The 24,177-nt window shown below is 37.2% G+C and overlaps 1 protein-coding gene across 2 annotated transcripts in view; it reads left to right on the top strand.

Annotated features, from left to right (window-relative positions):
* GABRA2 (gamma-aminobutyric acid type A receptor subunit alpha2) overlaps positions 1 to 24,177 on the top strand; it is a 1,382,295-nt gene that overhangs the window by 1,048,147 nt on the left and 309,971 nt on the right. The window lies entirely within an intron of this gene.

Raw genomic sequence — 24,177 nt, 5'->3', positions numbered from 1 at the left:
GCTGAAAGACTGACTAGTTATAAAGGAAAAACTGAAGAGCAGACTTTGTGGAGCCGGGGATATTTAACCCTAGCTAACTGGCACTGCTCGGTGTGCAAAACCGCGCAAATGCGGGGTTTTATAGCAGAAAGATGAAAGGATATAAATTAGCCTAAAATGGTCAGTAAACTACAAATTCTGAGCTGAAAATGAGTCCTCCAGGGACAGATAGGCTGCTCAAAGCTCCCCACTCTTACTGGTAAACAGAGAAGCTTCCTTCTATCCAAGTAAGGTATGGGCAACACAGAAACTACAATACAGCCGTGGATTCAGCAAACTCTGAAAACTGGACTGTACTAGCTTCAGAAAGGTGGAAAACAAGTGTACAATATTTTTTTATTTTGTTTTTTTAAGAAGTTAAGGCAAATACAGCAAAAAAATCACTTTAAAGAACAGTAAAATGGCTATCACACTTGAGGGTGTTGCCTACAGCAGTTAAAACAGTTTAAATGCTCACAGAAACGATTTTAAAATTGCAAACAGTAAGTAAGTACAAAAAACAACTGGAATAGTCTTTTTAGTATTAAATAAATGCTAGAAACTGAGCATTTAGGAGGAATTAGTAATATCTAGCAAGAAACAACCAAAAAAGTACTTAAACTAAACCAAAGTCTCTCTTTTCTCCTTCTGCTGCTGTAGGACTCTGCAGGTTACCTGGGCAAGTTCTTGCTGAGCTGATACAAGCGAAAAAACACGCAAATGCGGGTTTTTCTTGCAGAAAGATGAAAGGGATAGAAATTAGCCCATAATGGCCAATAAACTACACATTCAGAGCTGAAAACCACTCCTCCAGGGACAGATAGGCTGCTCAAAGCTCCCCACTCTCACTGGTGAACAGAGAAGCTTCCTTCTATCCAAGTAAGGTATGGGCAACATAGAAACTACAATACAGCCCTGGATTCAGCAAACTCTGAAAACTGGACTCTACTAGCTTCAGAAAGGCAAGAAACAAGTGTAGAATAGCTTATTTTTGTTTGTTTGTTTTTTTAGGAAGTTCTGGCAAAAACAGCAACAAAATCACTTTTAAGCACAGTAAAATGGCTATTGCAATTGAGTGTGTAGCCTACAACAGTTAAAACAGTTTAAATGCTCACAAAAATGATTTTGAAAGTGCATACAGTAAGTAAGTACAACAAACAGCTGAAATAGGCTGTTTAGTATCAAATAAATGCTAGAAACCACGCGTTTAGGGGAAATTAGCAATATCTAGCAAGAAACAAGCCAAAAAAGTACTTAAATCAAACCAAAGTCTCTCTTTTCTCCTTCTGCTGCTGTAGGACTCTGCAGGTCACCTGGGCAGGTTCTTGCTGAGCTGATACAAGTGCAAAAAATGCGCAAATGAGGGCTTTTATAGCAGAAAGATTAAAGGGATAGAAATTAGTCCAAAATGGCCAATACACTACAAATTCTGAGCTGAAAACAACTCCTCCAGGGACAGATAGGCTGCTCAAAACTCCCCACTCTCACTGATGAACAGGGTAGCTTCCTTCTATCCAAGTATGGTATGGGCAACACAGAAATTACAATACAGCCCTGGATTCAGCAAACTCTGAAAAGTGGACTCTACTAGATTCAGAAAGGTGGGAAACAAGTGTAGAATAGTTTTTTTTTTTTTTTTTTTTTTTTTTTTTAAGAAGTTAAGGCAAATACAGAAAAAAAATCGCTTTAAAGCACAGTAAAATGGCTATTGCACTTGAGCGTGTAGCCTACAACAGTTAAAACAGTTTAAATGCTCACAGACATGCTCTTAAAAGTGCAAACAGTAAGTACAATAAACAGGTGAAACTGGCTTTTTAGTATCAAATAAATGGTAGAATCCGAGGGTTTAGTGCAAAAAATTTGCAACAATTATAATAGTTTAAAGGCTGACAAATGATTTTAAAAGTGCAAATAGTAAGTACAACAAACAGCTGAAATAGGCATTTTAGTATCAAATACACGCTAGAAACCGAGGGTTTAGTGCAAAAAATTTGCAAATGTGGGTTTTTATAGCAGAAAGATGAAAGACATAGAAATTAGCCCAAAATGGCCAATAAACTACAAATTCTGAGCTGAAAACCAGTCCTCCAGGGACAGATAGGCTGCTCAAAGCTCTCCACTCTCAATGGTGAACAGACAAATTTCCTTCTACCCAAGTAAGGTATGGGCAACACATAAGCTACAATACAGCCCTGGATTCAGCAAACTCTGAAAACTGGACTCAACTAGATTCAGAAAGGTGTGAAAAAAGTTTAGAATAGTTTTTTTGCGGATTTTTTTTTTAAGAGGTTAAGGCAAATATAGCGAAAAAATCACTTTAAAGCACAGTAAAATGGCTATCTTACTTGAGTGTGTAGCCTACAACAGTTAAAACCATTTAAATGCTCACAGAAATGATTTTAAAAGTGCAAACAGAAAGAACAATAAACAGCTGAAATAGGCTGTTTAGTATCAAATAAACACTAGAAACTGAGCAATTAGGTGGAATTAGCAATATCTAGCAAGAAACAAACCAAAAAAAGTACTTAAATCAAATCAAAGTCTCTCTTTTTCTCCTTCTGCTCCTAAAGGACTCTGCAAGTCACCTGGACAGGGTGTTGCTGAACTAATACAAGCTCAAAAAATGTGCAAATGCGGGTTTTTATAGCAGAAAAATGAAAGGGATAGAAATTAGCCCAAAATGGCCAGTAAACTAAAACGTCTGAGCTGAAAACCACTCATCCAGGGACAGATAGGCTGCTCAATGTTCCCCACTCTTACTGGTGAACAGAGAAGCGTCCTTCTATCCAAGTAAGGTATGGGCAGCACAGAAACTACAATACAGCCCTGGATTTAGCAAACTCTGAAAACTGGACTCTACTAGCTTCAGAAAGGCAGGAAACAAGTGTAGAATAGGTTATTTTTTGGGGGGAGGGGTTTGTTTTTTTAGGAAGTTAAGGCAAATACAGCAAAAAATCACTTTTAAGCAAAATAAAATGGCTATCTCAATTGAGTGTGTAGCCTACAGCTGTTAAAACAGTTCAAATGCTCACAGAAATTATTTTAAACGTGCAAACATTAAGTAAGTTCAAAAAACAGAGGAAATAGGCTGTTTAGTATCAAATAAATGCTAGAATCCAAGCGTTTAGGCGGAATTAGCAATATCTAACAAGAAACAAGCCAAAAAAGTACTTAAATCAAGGGAAAGTCTCTCCTTTCTCCTTCTGTTGATGTAGGACTCTGCAGATCACCTTGGCAGGTTCTTGCTGAGCTGATACAAGTGCAAAAAATGCGCAAATGCGGGTTTTTATAGCAAAAAGATGAAAAGGATAGAAATTAGCCCAAAATGGCCAATAAACTACAAATTTTGAGCTGAACAGCATTCCTGCAGGGACAGATAGGCAGCTCAAAGCTCCCCATTCTCACTGCTGAACAAATAAGCTTCCTTCTATCCAAGTAACATATGGGCAATACAGAAACTACAATACAGCCCTGGATAGAGCAAACTCTAAAAACTGGACTCTACTAGATTCAGAAATGCGGGAAACAAGTGTAGAATAGGTTTCTTTTTGTATTTTTAAGAAGTTAAGGCAAATACAGCAAAAAAAAAACCCACTTTAAAGCACAGTAAAACTGTTATCCTTCTTAAGTGTGTAGCCTACAACAGTTAAAACAGTTTAAATGCTCACAGAAATGATTTTAAAAGTGCAAACAGAAAGAACAATAAACAGCTGAAATAGGCTTTTTAGTATCAAATAAATGCTAGAAACTGAGTGATTAGGCGGAATTAACAATATCTAGCAAGAAACAAACTAAAAAAGTGCTTAAATCAAACCATAGTCTCTCTTTTTCTCCTTCTGCTGCTGTAGGACTCTGCAAGTCACCTGGGCAGGGCTTTGCTGAGTTAATACAAGTTCAAAAAGTGTGCAAATGTGAGTTTTTATAGCAGAAAAATGAAAGGGATAGAAATTAGCCCAAAATGGCCAGTAAACTAAAAATTCAGAGCAGAAAACCACTCATCCAGGGACAGATAGGCTGCTCAAAGTTCCCCACTCTTACTGGTGAACAGAGAAGCGTCCTTCTATCCAAGTAAGATATGGGAAACACAGAAACTACAATACAGCCCCCCTGGATTTAGCAAACTCTGAAAACTGTACTCTACTAACTTCAGAAAGGCGGGAAACAAATGTAGAGTAGGTTACTTTTTTGGGGGCGGGGTTTGTTTTTTTATGAAGTTAAGGCAAATACAGCAAAAAAATCACTTTTAAGCAAAATATAATGGCTATCTCAACTGAGTGTGTAGCCTACGGCTGTTAAAACAGTTCAAATGCTCACAGAAATGATTTTAAATGTGCAAACAGTAAGTTCAAATAACAGAGGAAATAGGCTGTTTAGTATCAAATAAACACTAGAATATGAGCATTTAGAGGGAATTAGCAATATCTAGCAAGAAACAAGCCAAAAAAGTACTTAAATCAAACCAACGTCTCTTTTTTCTCCTTCTACTGCTGTAGGACTCAACAGGTCACCTGGGCAGGTTCTTGCTGAGCTGATACAAGCGCAAAAAAATGTGCAAATGCGGGTTTTTATAGCAGAAAGATAAAAGGGTAGAAATTAGCCCACAATGGCCAGTAAACTACAAATTCTGAGCTGAAACCATTCTTCCAGGGACAGATAGGCTGTTCAAAGCTCCCCACTCTCACTGATGAACAGAGATGTTTCCTTCTATCCAAGTAATATATGGGCATCACAGAACTAAAATACAGCCCTGGATTCAGCAAACTCTGAAAGCTGGACTCTACTAGATTCAGAAAGGCAGGAAACAAGTGTAGAATAGGTTATTTTTTTGATTTTTTTGTTTTTTTAAGAGGTTAAGGCAACTACAGCAAAAAAATCACTTTAAACCACAGTAAAACATCTATTGTACTCGAGTGTGTAGCCTACAGCAGTTAAAACAGTTTAAATGCTCACAGAAATGATTTTAAAAGTGCAAACAGTAAGTACAATAAACAGCTGAAATAGGCTTTTTAATATCAAATAAATGACAGAAACCGAGCGTTTAGGCAGAATTAGCAATATCTAGCAATAAAAAAGCAAAAAAAAGTACTTAAATTAAACCAAAGTCTCTCTTTTCTCCTTCTGCTGCTGTAGCACTCTGCAGAGCACCTGGACAGGTTCTAGCTAAGCCGATACAAAAGCAAAAAACATGCAAATGTGGGTTTTATAGCAGAAAGATGAAAAGGATAGAAATTACCCCAAAATGGCCAATAAACTACAAATTCTGAGCTGAAACCATTCCTCCAGGGACAGATAGGCTTCTCAAAGCTCCCCACTTTCACTGGTGAACAAAGAAGCTTCCTTCTATCCAAGTAAGGTATGGGCAACACAGAAACTACAATACAGCCCTGGATTCATCAAACTCTGAAAATTTGACTCTATTAGAGTCAGAAAGGTGTGAAAAATGTGTAGAATAGTTTTTAGGGTGTGTTTTGTGTTTTTTTTTTAAGAAGTTAAAGCAACTACAGCAACAAAAAATTAATTTAAAGCACAGTAAAATGGCTATCACACTTGAGTGTGTAGCCTACAACAGTTAAAACAGTTTAAATGCTCACAGAAATGATTTTAAAAGTACAAACAGTTAGTACAATAAACAGGTGAAATAGGCTTTTTAGTATCAAATAAACACTAGAAACTCTCGTGAACAGAGAAGCTTCCTTCAATCCAAGTAAGGTACAGGCAGCACAGAAACTGCAATTCAGCCGTAGATTCAGCAAACTCTGAAAACTGGACACTACTAGCTTCAGAAAGGCAGGAAGCAAGTGTAGAATAGGATATTTTTTCTTTTTTTTTTAAAGAAGTTAAGGCAAATACAGCAAATAAATCACTGTAAAGCAAAGTACAATGGCTATCGCACTTGAGTGTGTAGCATTGCAACAATTATAACAGTTTAAATGCTGACAGAAATGATTTTAAAAGTGCAAACAGTAAGTACAACAAACAGCTGAAATAGGCTTTTTAGTTTCAAACACTAGAAACCGAGGGTTTAGGTGGAATTAGCAATAACTAGCAAGAAACAAGCTAAAATGTACTTAAATCAAACCAAAGTCTCTTGTTTCTCCTTCTGCTGCTGTTGGACTCTGCAGGTCACCTCGGCAGGTTCTTGCTGAGCTGATACAAGTGCAGAAAATTTGCAAATGTGCATTTTTAAAGCAGAAAGATGAAAGGGATGGAAGTTAGCCCAAATGGCCAATAAACTACAAATTCTGAGCTGAAAACCATTCCTCCAAGGATAGATAGACTGCTCAAAGCTCCCCTCTCACTGGTGAACAGGAAAGATTCCTTCTATCCAAATAAAGTATGGGCAACACAGAAACTAAAATACAACTTCAGATTCAGCAAACTCTGAAAACTGGACTCTACTAGCTTCAGAAAGGCAGGAAACAAGTGTAAAATAGGTTATTTATTTATTTTTTTTTTTAAAAAGGTTAAGGCAAATACAGCAAAAAATCACTTTAAAGCACAGTAAAATGGCTATTGCACTTGAGTGTGCAGCTTACAACAGTTAAAACTGTTTAAATGCTCACAGAAATGATTTTAAAAGTGCAAACAGTAAGTACAATAAACAGCTGAAATAGAATTTTTAGTATCAAATAAATGCCAGAAACCGAGTGTTTAGGCAGAATTAGCAATACCTAGCAATAAACAAGCAAAAAAAGTACTTAAATTAAACCAAAGTCTTTCTTTTCTCCTTTTGCAGCTGTAGGACTCTGCAGGGCACCTGGACAGGTTCTTGTTAAGCCGATACAAACGCAATAAACGTGTAAATGTGGGTTTTTATAGCAGAAAGATGAAAATTATAGAAATTACCCCAAAATGGCCAATAAACTACAAATTCTGAGCTGAAACCATTCCTCCAGGGACAGATAGGCTGCTCAAAGCTCCCCACTTTCACTGGTGAACAAAGAAGCTTCCTTCTATCCAAGTAAGGTATGGGCAACACAGAAACTACAATACAGCCCTGGATTCACCAAATTCTGAAAACTGGACTCTACTACAGTCAGAAAGGTAGGAAACAAGTGTAGAATATTTTTTTTTATTTTTTTTTTAAGAAGTTAAGGCAAATACAGCAAAAAAATCACTTTTAAGCACAGTAAAATGGCCATTGCAATTGAGTGTGTAGTCTTCAACAGTTAAAACTGTTTAAAAGCTCACAGAAATGATTTTAAAAGTGCAAACAGTAAGTACAAAAAACAGCTGAAATAGGCTATTTAATATCAAATAAATGCTAGAAACCAAGCATTAGGGAGGAATTAGCAATATCTAGCAAGAAACAAGCCAAAAAAGTATTTAAATCAAACCAAAGTCTCTCTTTTCTCCTTCTGCTGCTGTAGGACTCTGCAGGTCACCTGGGCAGGTTCTTACTGAGCTGATACAAGTGCAAAAATGCGCAAATTAGGGTTTTTATAGCAAAAAGATGAAAGGGATAGAAATTAGCTCAAAATGGCCAGTATACTACAAATTCTGAGCTGAAAACCACTCCTCCAAGGATAGGTAGGCTGCTCAAAACTCCCCACTCTCACTGGTGAACAAAGTAGCTTCCTTCTATCCAAGTAAAGTATGGGCAACACAGAAATTACAGTACCGCCCTAGATTCAGCAAACTCTGAAAACTGGACTCTACTAGATTCAGAAAGGTGGGAAACAAGTGTAGAATATTTTTTTATTTATTTTTTTGTTTGTTTTTTTTTTTAAGAAGTTAAGGCAAGTACGGCAAAAACATCACTTTAAAGCACAGTAAAATGGCTATTGCACTTGAATGTGTAGCCAACAACAGTTAAAACAGTTTAAATGCTCACAGACATGGATTTAAAAGTGCAAACAGTAAGTACAATAAACAGGTGAAATATGCTTTCTAGTATCAAATAAATGCTAGAAACTCTCACTGGTGAACAGAGAAACTTCATTCAATCCAAGTAAGGTATAGGCAGCACAGAAACTACAATACAGCTGTGGATTCAGCAAACTCTGAAAACTGGACTCTACTAGCTTCAGAAAGGCGGGAAACAAGTGTAGAATTTTTTTTTTTTTTTTTTTTTTTTTTTTAAGAAGTTAAGGGGACAAATACAGCAAAAGAATCACTTTAAAGCACAGTAAAACAGCTATCACACTTGAGTGTGTAGCCTTGCAACAATTATAACAGTTTAAATGCTGACAGAAATTATTTTAAAAGTGCAAACAGTAAGTAAGTACAACTAACAGCTGAAATAGGCTTTTTAGTATCAAATAAATGCTAGAAACCGATGGTTTAGGCGGAATTAGCAATATCTAGCAAGAAACAAGCCAAAAAAGTACTTAAATCAAACCAAAGTCTCTTGTTTCTCCTTCTGCTGCTATAGGACTCTGCAGGTCACCTGGGCAGGTTCTTGCTGAGCTGATACAAGTGCAAAAAATTTGCAAATGTGGGGTTTTATAGCAGAAAGATGAAAGGGATAGAAATTAGCCCAAAATGGTCAGTATACTACAAATTCTGAGCTGAAAACCACTCCTCCAGGGACAGATAGGCTGCTCAAAACTCCCCAAACTCACTGGTGAACAGAGTAGCTTTCTTCTATCCAAGTATGGTATGGGCAACAGAAATTACAATGCAGCCCTGGATGCAGCAAACTCTGAAAACTGGACTCTACTAGATTCAGAAAGGTGGGAAACAAGGTAGAATATTTTTTTTGTTTTTTTTTAAGAAGTTAAAGCAAATACAGCAAAAAAAACATTTAAAGCACAGAAAAACAGCTGTCACACTTGAGTGTGTATCCTACAACAGTTAAAACAGTTTAAATGCTCACAGACATGATTTTGAAAGTGCAAACAGTAAGTACAAAAAGAGGTGAAATAGGCTTTTTAGTATCAAATAAACGCTAGAAGCTCTCACTGGTGAACAGAGAAGCTTCCTTCTATCCAAGTAAGGTATGGGCAACAAATAAACTACAATACAGCCCTGCATTCAGCAAACTCTGAAAACTGGACTCTACTCGCTGCAGAAAGGCGGGAAACAAGTGTAGAATAGTTTTTTTTTTTTTTTTGTTGTTTTTTTTTTTTAAGATGTTAAGGCAAATACAGCAAAAAAATCACTTTAAAGCGCAGTGAAACTGCTATCGCACTTGAGTGTGTAGCCTTCAACAGTTAAAACAGTTTAAATGCTCAGAGAAATTATTTAAAAAGTGCAAACAGTAAGTGAGTACAATAAACAGCTGAAATAGGCTTTTTAGTATCAAACAAATGCAAGAAACCGAGCATTTAGGTGGAATTAGCAATATCTAGCAATAAACAAGCAAAAAAAGTACTTAAATTAAACCAAAGTCTTTCTTTTCTCCTTCTGCTGCTGTAGGACTCTGCAGGGCACCTGGACAGGTTCTTGCTAAGCTGATACAAACGTAAAAAACGGGCAAATGTGGGTTTTTATAGCAGAAAGATGAAAAGGATAGAAATTACCCCAAAATGGACAATAAACTACAAATTCTGAGCTGAAACCATTCCTCCAGGGACAGATAGGCTGCTCAAAGTTCCCCACTTTCACTGGTGAACAAAGAAGCTTCCTTCTATCCAAGTAAGGTATGGGCAACACAGAAACTACAATACAGCCCTGGATTCATCAAACTCTGAAAACTGGACTCTACTAGATTCAGAAAGGTAGGAAACAAGTGTAGAATATTTTTTTTTATTTTGTTTTTTAAGAAGTTAAGGCAAATACAACAAAAAAATCACTTTTAAGCACAGTGAAATGGCCATTGCAATTGAGTGTGTAGCCTTCAACAGTTAAAACAGTTTAAATGCTCAGATAAATTATTTAAAAAGTGCAAACAGTAAGTGAGTACAATAAACAGCTGAAATAGGCTTTTTAGTATCAAACAAATGCTAGAAACCGAGCATTTAGGTGGAATTAGCAATATCTAGCAAGAAACAAGCCAAAAAAGTACTTAAATCAAACCAGAGTCTCTCTTTTCTCATTCTGCTGCTGTTGGACTCTGCAGGTCACCTGTGCATGTTCTTGCTGAGATGATACAAGCTCAAAAATGTGCAAATGTGGGTTTTTTTATCAGAAAGATGAAAGGGATATAAATTAGCCAAAAATGGCCAATAAGCTACAAATTCTTAGCTGAAAACCACTCCTCCAGGGACAGATAGGCTGTTCAAAGCTCTCTACTCTCAATGGTAAACAGAGACATTTCCTTTTATCCAAGTAAGGTATGGGCGACACAAACTGGAAAAAGAGAAAACCCCTGCAAGTAGGATCCAAGTGCAAGGCAAAGCAAACTATCAGAAACAAGCCAAAAAAGTACTTAAATCAAACCAAAGTCTCTTGTTTCTCCTTCTGCTGCTATAGGACTCTGCAGGTCACCTGGGCAGGTTCTTGCTGAGCTGATACAAGTGCAAAAAATTTGCAAATGTGGGTTTTTATAGCAGAAAGATGAAAGGGATAGAAATTAGCCCAAAATGGCCAGTATACTACAAATTCTGAGCTGAAAACCACTCCTCCAGGGACAGATAGGCTGCTCAAAACTCCCCAAACTCACTGGTGAACAGAGTAGCATCCTTCTATCCAGTATGGTATGGGCAACACAGAAATTACAATGCAGCCCTGGATGCAGAAAACTTTGAAAACTGGACTCTACTAGATTCAGAAAGGTGGGAAACAAGGTAGAATAGTTTTTTTTTTTTTTTTTTTTTTAAGAAGTTAAGGCAAATACAGAAAAAAATCCCTTTAAAGCACAGAAAAACAGCTGTCGCACTTGAGTGTGTATCCTACAACAGTTAAAACAGTTTAAATGCTCACAGACATGATTTTGAAAGTGCAAACAGTAAGTACAAAAAGAGGTGAAATAGGCTTTTCATTATCAAATAAACACTAGAAACTCTCACTGGTGAACAGAGATGCTTCCTTCTATCCAAGTAAGGTATGGGCAACAAAGAAACTACAATACATCCCTGGATTCAGCAAACTCTGAAAACTGGACTCTACTAGCTGCAGAAAGGCGGGAAACAAGTGTAGAATAGTTTTTTGTTGTTTTTTTTAAGAAGTTAAGGCAAATACAGCAAAAAACTCACTTTAAAGCGCGGTGAAACTGCTATTGCACTTGAGTGTGTAGCCTACAACAGTTAAAACAGTTTAAATGCTCAGAGAAATTATTTAAAAAGTGCAAACAGTAAGTGAGTACAATAAACAGCTGAAATAGGCTTTTTAGTATCAAACAAATGCTAGAAACCGAGCATTTAGGTGGAATTAGCAATATCTAGCAAGAAACAAGCCAAAAAGTACTTAAATCAAACCAAAGTCTCTCTTTCCTCCTTCTGCTGCTGTAAGACTCTGCAGGTCACCTGGGCAGGTTATTGCTGAACTGATACAAGCGCAAAAAACTCACAAATGCAGGTTTTTATAGCAGAAAGATGAAAGGGATAGAAATTAGCCCAAAATGGCCAAAAAACTACAAATTCTCACCTGAAAACTACTCTTCCAGGGACAGATAGGCTACTCAAAGCTCCCCCTTCTCACTGGTGAACAGAAAAGCTTTCTTCTATCCAAGTAAGGTATGGGCAACACAGAAACTACAATACAGCCCTGGATTCAGCACACTCTGAAAACTGGACTCTACTAGCTTCAGAAAGGCAGGAAACACGTGTAGATTAGGTTATTTTTTTGGGGGGGGGGGTTGTTTTTTTCAGAAGTTAAGGCAAATAGAGCAAAAAAAAAATTTTTAAGAGCAGTAAAATGGCTATCGCACTTCAGTGTGTAGCCTACAACATTTAAAACAGTTTAAATGCTCACAGAAATGATTTTAAAAGTGCAAACAGTAAGTACAATGAACAGGTGAAATAGGCTTTTTAGTATCAAATAAATGCTAGAAACTCTCACTGGTGAACAGAGAAGCTTCTTTCTATCCAAGTAAGGTATGGGCAACACAGAAACTACAATACAGCCGTGGATTCAGCAAACTCTGTAAACTGGACTCTACTAGCTTCAGAAAGGCAGAAAACAAGTGTAGAATAGTTTTTTTTTTTTTGTTGTTTTTTTAAGAAGTTAAGGCAAATACAGTAAAAAATCACTTTAAAGCACAGTAAAATGGCTATCGCACTTGAGTGTGTTGCCTACAACAGTTAAAACCATTTAAATGCTCACAGAAGTTATTTTAAAAGTGCAAACAGTAAGAAAGTACATAAAACAGCTGAAGTAGGCTTTCTAGTATCAAACAAAGGCTAGAAACTGAGCATTTAGGCACAATTAGAAATATCTAAAAAGAAACAAGCCAAAAAATTACTTAAATCAAACCTAAGTCTTTCTTTTCTCTTTCTGCTGCTGTAGGACTCTGCAGGTCACCTGGGCTGCTCAAAGCTCCCCACTCTCACTGGTGAACAGAGAAACTTCCTCCTTATTATGGGCAACACATAAACTACAATACAGCCCTGGATTCAGCAAACTCTGAAAACTGGACTCTACTAGATTCAGAAAGGTGGGAAACAAGTGTAGAATGTTTTTTTTTTTTTTAAGAAGTTAAGCCAAATACAGCAAAAAAAAACCACTTTAAAGCACAGTAAAACGGCTATCGCACGTGAGTGTATAGCCTACAACAGTTAAAACAGTTTAAATACTCACAGAAATGATTTTAAAAGTTCAAACAGTAAGTGCAATAAACAGGTGAAAAAGGCTTTTTAATATCAAATAAACACTAGAAACTCTCACTGGTGAACAGAGAAGCTTCCTTCTATCCAAGTAAGGTATGGGCAGCACATAAACTACAATACAGACGTGGATTCAGCAAACTCTGAAAACTGGACTCTACTAGCTTCAGAATGGTGGAAACAAGTGTAGAATAGGGGTTTTTTTGTTGTTGTTTTAAGAAGTTAAGGCAAATACAGCAAAAAAATCACTTTAAAGCACAGTAAAATGGCTATCGCACTTGAGTGTGTAGCCTACAACAGTTAAAACCGTTTAAATGCTCACAGAAATTATTTTAAAAGTGCAAACAGTAAGTACAAAAAACAACTAAAATAGGCTTTTTAGTAATAAATAAATGCTAGAAACTGAGCGTTTAAGAGGAATTAGCAATATCTAGCAAGAAACAAGCCAAAAAGTACTTAAATCAAACCAAAGTCTTTTTTTTCTCCTTCTGCTGCTGTAGGACTCTGCAGGTCACCTGGGCAGGATCTTGCTGAGCTGATACAAGTGCAAAAAATGAGCAAATGTGGGTTTTTATAGCAGAAAGATGAAAGGGATAGAAATTAGCCCAAAATGGCCAATAAACTACAAATTCTGAGCAGAAAACCACTCCTCCAGGGACAGATAGCCCGCTCAAAGCTCCCCACTCTCACTGGTGAACAGAGAAGCTTCCTTCTATCCAAGTAAGGTATGGACAACACAGAAACTACAATACAGCCTTGGATTCAGCAAACTCTGAAAACTGGACTCTGCTAGCTTAAGAGAAGCAGGAAACAAGTGTAGAATAGGTTATTTTTTATGTATTTATTTATTTATTTTAAGAGGTTAAGGCAAATACAGCAAAAAAGTATCCCTTTAAAGCACAGTAAAATGGCTATCACACTTGAATGCATAGCCTACAACTTTTAAAACAGTTTAAATGCTCACAGAAACAATTTTAAAAGTGCAAATAGAAAGTACAATAAACGGCTGAAATAGGCTTTTTAGTATCAAATAAATGCTAGAAACCAGGTGATTAGGCGGAATTAGCAATATCTAGCAAGAAACAAGCCAAAAAAGTACTTAAATCAAACCAAAGTCTCTCTTTTCTCCTGCTACTGCTGTAGGACTCTACAGTTCACCTGGGCAAGTTCTTGCTGAGTTGATACAAGCAGAAAAAATGTGCAAATCCTGGTTTTTATAGCAGAAAGATGAAAAAGATTGTTAGCCCAAAATGACCAATAAACTACAAATTCTGAGCTGAAAACTATTCCTCCAGGGACAGATACGCTGCTCAAAGCTCCCCACTCTCACTGGAGAGCAGAGAAGCTCCCTTCTATCCAAGTATGGTATGGGCAACACTGAATCTACAATACATCCATGGATTCAGCAAACTCTGAAAACTGGACTCTACTAGCTTCAGAAAGGCGGGAAACAAGTGTAGAATAGGTTACTTTGGGTATTTTTTTTTGTTTTTTTAGGTAGTTAAGACAAATACAGCAAAAAAAAATCATTTTTAAGTGCAGTAAAATGGCTATCGCAATTGAGTGTGTAGCCTACAACAGTTAAACATTTTAAATGCCCACAGAAATTATTTTAAAAGTGAAAACTGTAAGTACAATAAACAGCTGACATAGGCTTTTTAGTATCAAATAAATGCTAGAAACCGAGCATTTAGTTGGAATTAGCAATATCTAGCAAGAATCAAGCCAAAAAAGTACTTAAATCAAACCAAAGTCTCTCTTTTCTCCTTCTGTTGCTGTAGGACTCTGCAGGTCACCTGTGCAGGTTCTTGCTGAGCTGATACAAGTGGAAAGAAATGAGCAAATCCCGTTTTTTATAGCAGAAAGATGAAAAGGATTGTTAGCCCAAAATGGCCAATAAACTACAAGTTCTGAGCTGAAAACCATTCCTCCAGGGACAGATAGGCTGCTCAAAGCTCCCCACTCTCACTGGTGAGCAGAGAAGCTTCCTTCCATTCAAGTAAGGTATGGGCAGCACAGAAACTACAGTACAGCCCTGGATTCAGCAAACTCGGAAAACTAAACTCTACTCACTTCAGAAAGGCAGGAAACAAGTGTAGAGTAGTTTTTTTAAGAAGTTAAGGCAAATACAGTGCAAAAAATTACTTTAAAGCACAGTGAAATGGCTATCGCACTTGAGTGCGTTGCCTACAACAGTTAAAGCAGTTTAAATGCTCACAGAAACGATTTTAAAAGTGCAAACAGTAGGAAAGTACAAACACCAGCTGAAATAGGCTTTTTAGTATTAAATAAATGCTAGAACCTGAGCGTTTAGGAGCAATTAGCAATATCTGGCAAGAAACAAGCCAAAAAAGTACTTAAATCAAACCAAAGTCTCTCTTTTCTCCTATTTCTGCTGTAGGACTCTGCAGGTCACATGGGCAGGTTCTTGCTGAGCTGATACAAGTGCAAAAAATGCGCAAATGTGTGTTTTTATAGCAGAAAGATAAAAGGGATAGAAATGAGCCCAAAATGGCCAATAAACTACAAATTCTGATCTGAAAACCCCTCCTCCAGGGACAGACAGACTGCTCAAAGCTCTCCACTCTCATTGGTGAACAGAGAAGCTTTCCTCTATCCAAGTAAGGTATGGGCATCACAGAAACTACAAAACAGCCCTTGATTCAGCAAACTCTGAAAACTGGACTCTACTAGCTTCAGAAAGGCAGGAAACAAGTGTAGGAGAGGTTATTTTTTTTTGGGGGGGGGGGTTTGTTTGTTTAGGAAGTTAAGGTACATACAGCAAAAAAATAACTTTCAAGCACAGTAAAATGGCTATCGCAATTGAGTGTGTAGCCTACAACAGTTAAAACAGTTTAAATGTTCACAGAAATGATTTTAAAAGTGCAAACAGTAAGTAAGTACAAGAAACAGCTGAAATAGGCTGTATAGTATCAAATACACGCTAGAATCAGAGTGTTTAGGGTTAATTAGCAATATCTAGCAAGAAACAAGCCAAAAAAGTACTTAAATCAAACCAAAGCCTCTCTATTCTCCTTCTGCTGCTGTAGGACTCTGCAGGTCACCTGGGCAGGTTCTTGCTGAGCTGATACAAGCGGAAAAAATTGCAAATCCCGTTTTTTATAGCAGAAAGATGAAAAGGATTGTTAGCCCAAAATGGCCAATAAACTACAAATTCTGAGCTGAAAACCATTCCTCCAGGGACATATAGGCTGCTCACAGCTCCCCACTCTCACTGCTGAACAGAGAAACTTCCTTCTATCCAGGTAAGGTATGGGCAACACAGAAATTATAATGCAGGCCTGGATTCAGCAAAATCTGAAAACTGGACTCTACTAGCTTCAGAAAGGCGGGAAACAAGTGTAGAATAGGTTATTTTTTTGTTTTTCTTAAGAAGTTAAGGCAAATACCGCAAAGCAATCACTTTAAAGCACAGTAAAACGGCTATCACACTTGAGGGTGTAGCCTACAACAGTTAAAACAGTTTAAATGCTCACAGAAACTATTTTAAAAGTGCAAACAGTAAGTACAAAACCAGCTGAAATAGGCTGTTTCCTATAAAAAAAATGCTAGAAACTGAGTGTTTAGGGGGAATTCGCAATATCTAGCAAGAAACAAGCCAAAAAAGTACTTAAATCAAACCAAAGTCTCTCTTTTCTCCTTCTGCTGCTGTTGGACTCTGCAGGTCACCTGGGCAGGTTCTTGCTGAGCTGATACAAGTGGACAAAATGCGCAAATCCCGGTTTTTATAGCAGAAAGATGAAAAGGATTGTTAGCCCAAAATGGCCAATAAACTACAAATTCTGAGCTGAAAGCCATTCCTCCAGGGAGAGATAAGCTGTTCAAAGCTCCCCACTCTCACTGGTGAGCAGAGAAGCTTCCTTCTATCCAAGTAAGGTAAGGTCAACACAGAAACTACAATACAGCCCTGGATTCAGGAAACTCTGAAAACTGGACTCTACTAGCTTCAGAAAGGTGGGAAACAAGTGGAGAATAGTTTTTTTTTAATTTTTTTTAAGAAGTTAAGGCAAATACAGCAAAAAATCACTTTAAAGCACAGTAAAACGGCTATCGCACTTGTGTGTAGCTTACAACAGGTAAAACAGTTTACATGCACACAGAAATGATTTTAAAAGTGCAAACAGTAAGTGCAAAAAACAGCTGAAATAGGCTTTTGCTAGAAACCAAGCGTTTAGGGGGAAATAGCAATATCTATCAAGAAACAAGCCAAAAAAGTACTTAAATCAAACCAAAGTCTCTGTTTTCTCCTTCTGCTGCTGTAGGACTCTGCTGGTCACCTGGGCAGGTTCTTGCTGAGCTGACACAAGCGCAAAAAAGTGTGCAAATACGGGTTTTTATAGCAAAAAGATGAAGAGGATAGAAATTAGCACAAAATGGCCAATAAACTACAAATTCCGAGCTGAAAACCATTCCTCCAGGGACAGATAGGCTGCTTAAAGCTCCCCACTTTCACTGGTGAACAGAGAAGCTTCCTTCTATCCAAGTAAGGTATGGGCAACACAGAAACTACAATACAGCCCTGGATTCAGCAAACTCTGAAAACTGGGCTCTACTAGCTTCAGAAAGGCACAACAAAAATGTAGAATAGTTTTTTTGTTTGTTTTTTTAAGAAGTTAAGGCAAATACCACAAAAAAAAACATTTTAAAGCACAGTAAAACAACTATCACACGTGATTGTGTAGCCTACAGCAGTTAAAACAGTTTAAATGCTCACAGAATGCTCACAGAAATTATTTTAAAAGTGCAAACAGTAAGTACAATAAAAAGCTGAAATAGGCTTTTTATTATCAAATAAATGCTAGAAACCAAGTGTTTAGGTGGAATTAGCAATATCTGGCAATTAGCAATATCTTTCTCTCTTTTCTCCTTCTGCTGCTGTAGGACTCTGCAGGTCACCTGGGCAGGTTCTTGCTGAGCTGATACAAGTGCATGCACAAATGAGGGTTTTTATAGCAGAAATATGAAAGGGATAGAAATTAGCCCAAAATGGCCAGTAAACTAAACATTCTGAGCTGAAAACCACTCCCCTCGGGACAGATAGGCTGCTCAAAACTCCCCACTTTCACTGGTCAACAGAGTAGCTTCCTTCTATCCAAGTAATGTATGGGCAACACAGATATTACAATACTGCCCTTGATTCAGCAAACTCTGAAAACTGGACTCTGCTAGATTCAGAAAGGTGGGAAATAAGTGTAGAATAGTTTTTTTTTGTTTTTGTTTTTTTTAAGAACTTAAAGCAAATACAGTAAAAAAATAACTTTAAAGCACAGTAAAATGGCTATTACACGTGAGTGTGTAGCCTACCACATTTAAAACAGTTTAAATGCTCACAGAAACAATTTTAAAAGTGCAAACAGTAAGTACAATGAACAGCTGAAATAGACTTTTTAGTATTAAATAAATGCTAGAAACCAAGTGTTTAGGCAGAATTAGCAATATCTAGCAAGAAAGAATCCAAAAAAGTAGTTAAATCAAACCAAAGACTCTCTTTTCTCCTTCTGCTGCTGTAGGACTCTACAGGTCACCTGGGCAGGTTCTTGTTGAGCTGATATATTTACAGATATACATCTTGTGAGAGCGCATTGCTTTATTGATCAGGTCTCTCCTGATGTCTGAGGTACAGCACCACACATACCAAGACACAGACAGCTGTTTCAGTAAGAGCTGAAAGCTGCTTTCTCTGATGGCCTTTACTTTGAAATTGAATTAAACAACAGAACATTTTGTCTGGGGGGGCACAGCTCAGCTCTTCCTACACCATAAGTGTAATTACAACGCACATAGCCTGTACTTAAACCATCTCGGGTTATTATAAGTTTGTCAAAGGAAAATGACTCCTCTCCTAGAAGGGTCAAGCTTTTCTCTTTTAAACATTACAGACATATGCATGCAAACATGAGAAAGCCCTCTACTTATGTCCTCTTTGAATCATAGAAGTAAAAGGATCATATTAGCTCTCATTTGGAACTCACCTTCAGTATTTCCATCATACTGAGCTGGTGTCACTAACAAGAGCTTTTGGACAAAGAGGCAGAGAGAGAGAGGTAATGGGTCTTTCCTTAATAGCTTTGTTAGGAACCCCACAGTACGGTGATCAAGATCAAATTACAAGGACACATGCAAATAAAGAGAAAGGCCTCTGCTTAGGCATTGCTTGAAACATAGAAGCAAAAAGATAATACTAACACATTGCAACCCAAGACCACCAGCATATCATATCATGCTGTTGTCCCTGCTGCTGGCTCCACAAGAGCCTCTGGTCGGAGAGGTGTTGCATCTTCCCTTGACAGATTTATTCTTTCAGCTAGGAAACTATTATTATATCATATCACAACATATACTCTTTTAATAACATTTGGCAGCTTTGGACAAGGTTAAAAGGAGCTTTTGGGTTGCTACTTTAAACAAGGCAATTGCTCCTTAATTTCTGAGCCATCACCCAGCTGTAGTCCCTTCCCATTCTAAAATGCTTAATGGGATAAGTTATTTTATATATTTTTAATTGTAACAAACTTGTCCACTTTGTGCATTTTTTTCCTTCTTTTGTAACTTCCCTGCTTTATCTACATGATATCCAAAATAGGGAGTATTATTTGATACTGTCTATATAAACGAAATGTGCTGTAAGAAAACAATAACCTTATGACCTTCCTCCTAACATTCCCCGTGTCTCTTCCATGCTATAAACATTAAGCATGTTACTTCTACTTTTACTGCACTGATTCCCCTTACCTATCATTGCTGATTATTAAGTCCCCACAATTTTCTTCAATTTATTTTCATGTCGAAAGGTAGGGTCCATCCACTACCCTTTTAATTGTGTCTGACCTTTCTGATGGTGTAGTCACCAGTAATCCCATAGCAAGTTATTAATATTAATGGATCCATTTTCCAGCTTAAGTAAAAACCCACCGATATACATCAGCACTACCAGCCTTAATGGAAATGCCAGTGGCTGATGATGTCTTTGACTGTGCCAGATATGCCAGAATATCCATTACGGAAAAAAGCAAGCAAACCAAACTACTGTGAAACTACCATTTTCACTAAGTTCTCCTTACTTGAACGGACTAAGACTTTAGTTCATTTGTTTGTTTTTGCAAATAGGAGACTCTTTTGTTTCAGTTTTATTTAAGACAGACATATGCACTATTCTGTGTAATGTTATTAAATGTTAAGTCATACAGGTTCATAGGTTCATAGGTTGGTACTAGGCTATTGGCCCTAGGGCCTATACAAGCCTAGCCATAACAATTCCCTGGCTATTTCTTCCCACACTATTTACTTCCCTGGACCCTGATGTATATGGGTGGGTTTTGTAAGGTGAAGACCTTTACCACTATGCCACTGTTATCAAAACAGACTGTTTTCTGGTAAGTAGCTAAAGAATTTTCAACAAAGATCCAAACTAAGGAAGGTATCAGTACTGATTCTATATAAAGAGTTTAACCTAAGTTCCTAGATCCTTATTTGGAACTAAATTCTAGTATGTAGGATGCATTTGTGCAACTTAGATAAACAGCATATCATTATGTATGGCTTGCTTTTCCCAAATACTCCTTTTTGTCATCATATGAATGTAATATACTTTTTGAGTATCTTGTGCTAAGCATCTGCATAATGCATTCTCTGCTGTTGAGCTTTGTGTCCATTCAACATCATGGAAATATTTCGTTTTTTCAGAACTAATCTTCTTTAGTTCCTCATCTAGCTGTTATCAAATGTAATGTTACACTGCCTTGCTCCTACAAGCTGACACTATTTTCCCTTAAAATATGCTTCACTCAGAATGTACACAGTCTGTTGCATTTGATAGCCTCATCGTCCAGCCTAAATTGAACTGAGTTTCCTGATTTAAATACATATTCAAAATCATTGTCATGAAAGCTCTGTTCTCTTTCAGGAGACTTTGCTTAACTGTTTCAAGAGAGTTTACTTTTATTCAGTATTCTGAATATCTACTTTTGCCAGAGTACATGTAATCTAATGGAAATAATACAAATTCAAACAAACTTGTAATTTTGTATTTTTCTTGTACATGTATTACATGGAAAATGGAACGTTGTGGTTCAGTTCACCTACCTGTAAATGAATTTAATGAAAGTAAAAGAATGTTGTTCTAACTCTTTGTTGGCGTAGTAAGAACCAAAGGGCTTGGTCCTTGAGCAAAATATCATGAATACAGTAAAGAACTTTTCAAAAATTTCAAACTCCCACTTAGATGAGAGAATGCTTTGCATAAATAACTGGTTGTAGCCACAGTGTTTTCTTACCAGTAGCTTCTAGGAAGAAGGGCTGGTATTAAGATGTAGAGGGAGAACTTGTCTGTGTGTAGCGCTCAGAGGGCGTCTGCTAAGTGCCTCAGATCCAAGCATTGCTCCAGCAAGTTCATCCATACTACCCTTAAATTAATTATCTAGGCCAACTGCAGCAGCATAGCTCAGTCATTTGAGTAAAGCAATTGTACCCTTGTTTTGTCAGGTATAATTTGCATTTTCTATATTGTTTAACTTAGAATGTGATTCTTGAGTTAGTGCCCAGCTAAGAAGTAGCATCTCGAAGGAATCTTATGTCTTATTTATTTTTCTTTTTCACATTAGCACTCCTATTTGTTTATTTATTTATTTACTAATCATTTATTAACCAAGTAAAGGGTTGTTTTTAGCTCTATCTTTTAACTTCAGTTATGGGGCCACAGTAGACAGATTAAGTAAAATCTTTCTCTCTCTCTCTCATTTTTTCTATCTATACCTATCCATCTGTCTATATATATACATGCACACACACACATACACACACACACATATATATATATATATATATATATATATATATATATATATATATATATATATAAAAAAAAATATATATATATATATATATATACATATATATATATATATATATATATATATATATATATATACATATATATATATATATATATATATATATATATACACACACACATATATTTTGGATTGCGGAGTGGTGCATGGATAGCATTGTTGCCTGACAGCAAGAGGTTCTCTGCTTCGATTCTCAGCTGTAGTGCCTTCTCTGCAGAGTCTGCATGTCCTCCCTGCATTCGTGTGGGTTTTCTCCAGGTCCTCAAGTTTTCTCCCACGTTACAAAGACATACGTCTGGAGCGTTTCTCCCCCAGTCCTCTTCTGAAAATTGGCTTTGTTCAAAGTTGGACTTTCTTGGTAAACAAATGTTAAATAAATAAATAAAAAATAAATGTATATGTCATCTATAGTTTGGTGAATGGCAGCCTGCTGAATCTGGAAAATTGATGGCACAGCTGATCTAAACATGCCAGCAGTTGCATTTTGCACAATTACAGTACAGTGGGGATCACGAAGTTTGCCCTTCCCCCACAGTAGTACAATCTCGAAACTGGTGATTATAATTAGGAATAAAAAGATTTTTTTTGTGTGTGTGTTGAGTTTTTCAATTGACTGTTTATCAGTAAGTTGTGCTTAATCAGTTGCCATTTCATGAATTAAGTGAATCCTGTTTTTCAGAGGAAAGTTGTGAACAGAGACAGTTTTCTATAAAAATATTTATTAGTAGATGGATGAGCACTTATACAGATCTTCCAAAGTTAAAATGTTTTAATACAAGTTAAAGTATGTTCTCCATTAAATATGTTTGCGTAATGAGAGCAGTTAACTTGGGAAGGCTGGATTTCACATGTGGTTGGCTGACTCCAGCGAATGAATATTTTGAGTGCTCATGTTGGTAGGTTTCCTGTAGCCTTAATCAGCATGTGAGCCTTTGGCTGTCCAAACCATTTTCCTTTGCCCTTATCATTCAATTTACCTTAACAAATCCAAAGTGTAAATATTTCTCTTTTGGAGAAAAAGACAATATTGGAGATAAAAATCTGGCTTGACATTCCCTATCATAGTGCAGTTTCTTTTATTCTTCAGCTAAAAGTCTCTAGCTATCCCTTTAGGACATTTTCAGTTAGTCCTAAACCATTACTGGTTTCAGTAAGGCAAACAAAGATAGATATCCATACAAGCAAACTAGTGGGTTCCCCAAGAACTATAATATATATATATATATATATATATATATATATATATATATACATATATGTATATATGATTTTATATGTGTACATTTATATTTAAAATTTATTTTAGTTAAGTATAGTCACCCAGAATCTAAGACAGTGACTGCAGTAATGACTAGAAGTAAGGATAAGGCAGAGATCTTACCACTGAGCATCTTGCAAAGAATGTATCCGATGCTGTCTTTTTTCATCTAATTCAGCTTTTGAGTTATCAGATCTGACTTCAACGCCATTTTGAAGCTGTGGATTCAGGGCTCGGTGTCCTCCCTATCTGTAATCCAGCTCTTCCCACAAATACCTCAGATCTTGTTTGCCTTCTGATTAAGAAGAACGTGTTTTCGAGGGTTCTGACAAATAATTTGCGACAAGTTGTTATGTCTTCCCTTTCAGGACTGCCTTGTTCTTTGGTTGATACATTGCTCTTAACATGTCAGACAAGGATCAAGGATTCAAAAATGTACATCCTGCTGGCCCCAAGATCCTGCTGTAGGACCTACACTCCCTTTTTTGTCTATCACAAGGGAGCAGCTATCTTGGCATTGAATGTGAGGCCTGTTCCTCTTTTTTTTATGAGGGCCCTTCAGGGTCACAGGGACAAACTTGTTTTAAAGGGTCTGATCCCTCAACAAACAGAAGTATCTATCCAGGCTTTGACTTCCACAGCTACCCCTTCTGTGTCGCCAGCTAAATCCAGGAGAAAAACCTAGACAAAAAGGCATAGAGAAACCTAAAGAAAAAGAAAAGGAGAAGATAAATCATCAGAAAAGACGACAGCTAAGACCAAGAAAAGGTCTGTGGTCCCTTCTGAAACCCTGGATCTGGCAACAGATATTCCTCGACTAATGGATTTGACTCCTCCTTGGATCTGATCGCCAGTGCCTTCTTTTCATTTCATGCAGGAGCTTCTGAGTCCTGTGCTCCATTCACCATTCTTGCAGTAGATGTGATCGTCGAGACCAACTTCAGTGGCGTCATCCTCCATGTCATTTCGATCATCGAGGAGCCTTACTGAGGCAGATGTCATTGCTTTCAGACACAGATTCAACTAGGTGTTCTTCCAGCACCATCCACACAGGATGCTCCAAGAATGGCTGTAACAACCCCTTTATTGATGTCTCATATTCCAGTCCATCCTTTGGATCTAAGGTCTGCTGGGCCGAGCCTCCTGGTTGCATTAATGTCAGAGCTGACATTCCTGTCTACTTTGACTCTGACAATATTCCTTACATTCTTGTCTCCAATGCTTTCAGATCAAGATGAAGCTCAGAACTGAAGCATCATTGCTAGGGCTGGAGGTGTGGATTTGTCACCAAAACTTTTGGAACCATCTCTTCCCCTTGACACCTTGTCACTCAAAAGCTTAGCTCCATTGTCAACCTTGGAGCAAGGGCAGGTCTGGTCGGCGA

This window comes from Protopterus annectens, chromosome 2.part0 (assembly GCF_019279795.1).
Source record: "Protopterus annectens isolate FY-2018-M chromosome 2.part0, PAN1.0, whole genome shotgun sequence".
Lineage (NCBI taxonomy): Eukaryota > Metazoa > Chordata > Ceratodontiformes > Protopteridae > Protopterus > Protopterus annectens.
Note: the sequence above shows the minus strand (reverse complement) of the source record. Positions and strands in the feature narration are given on the sequence as shown.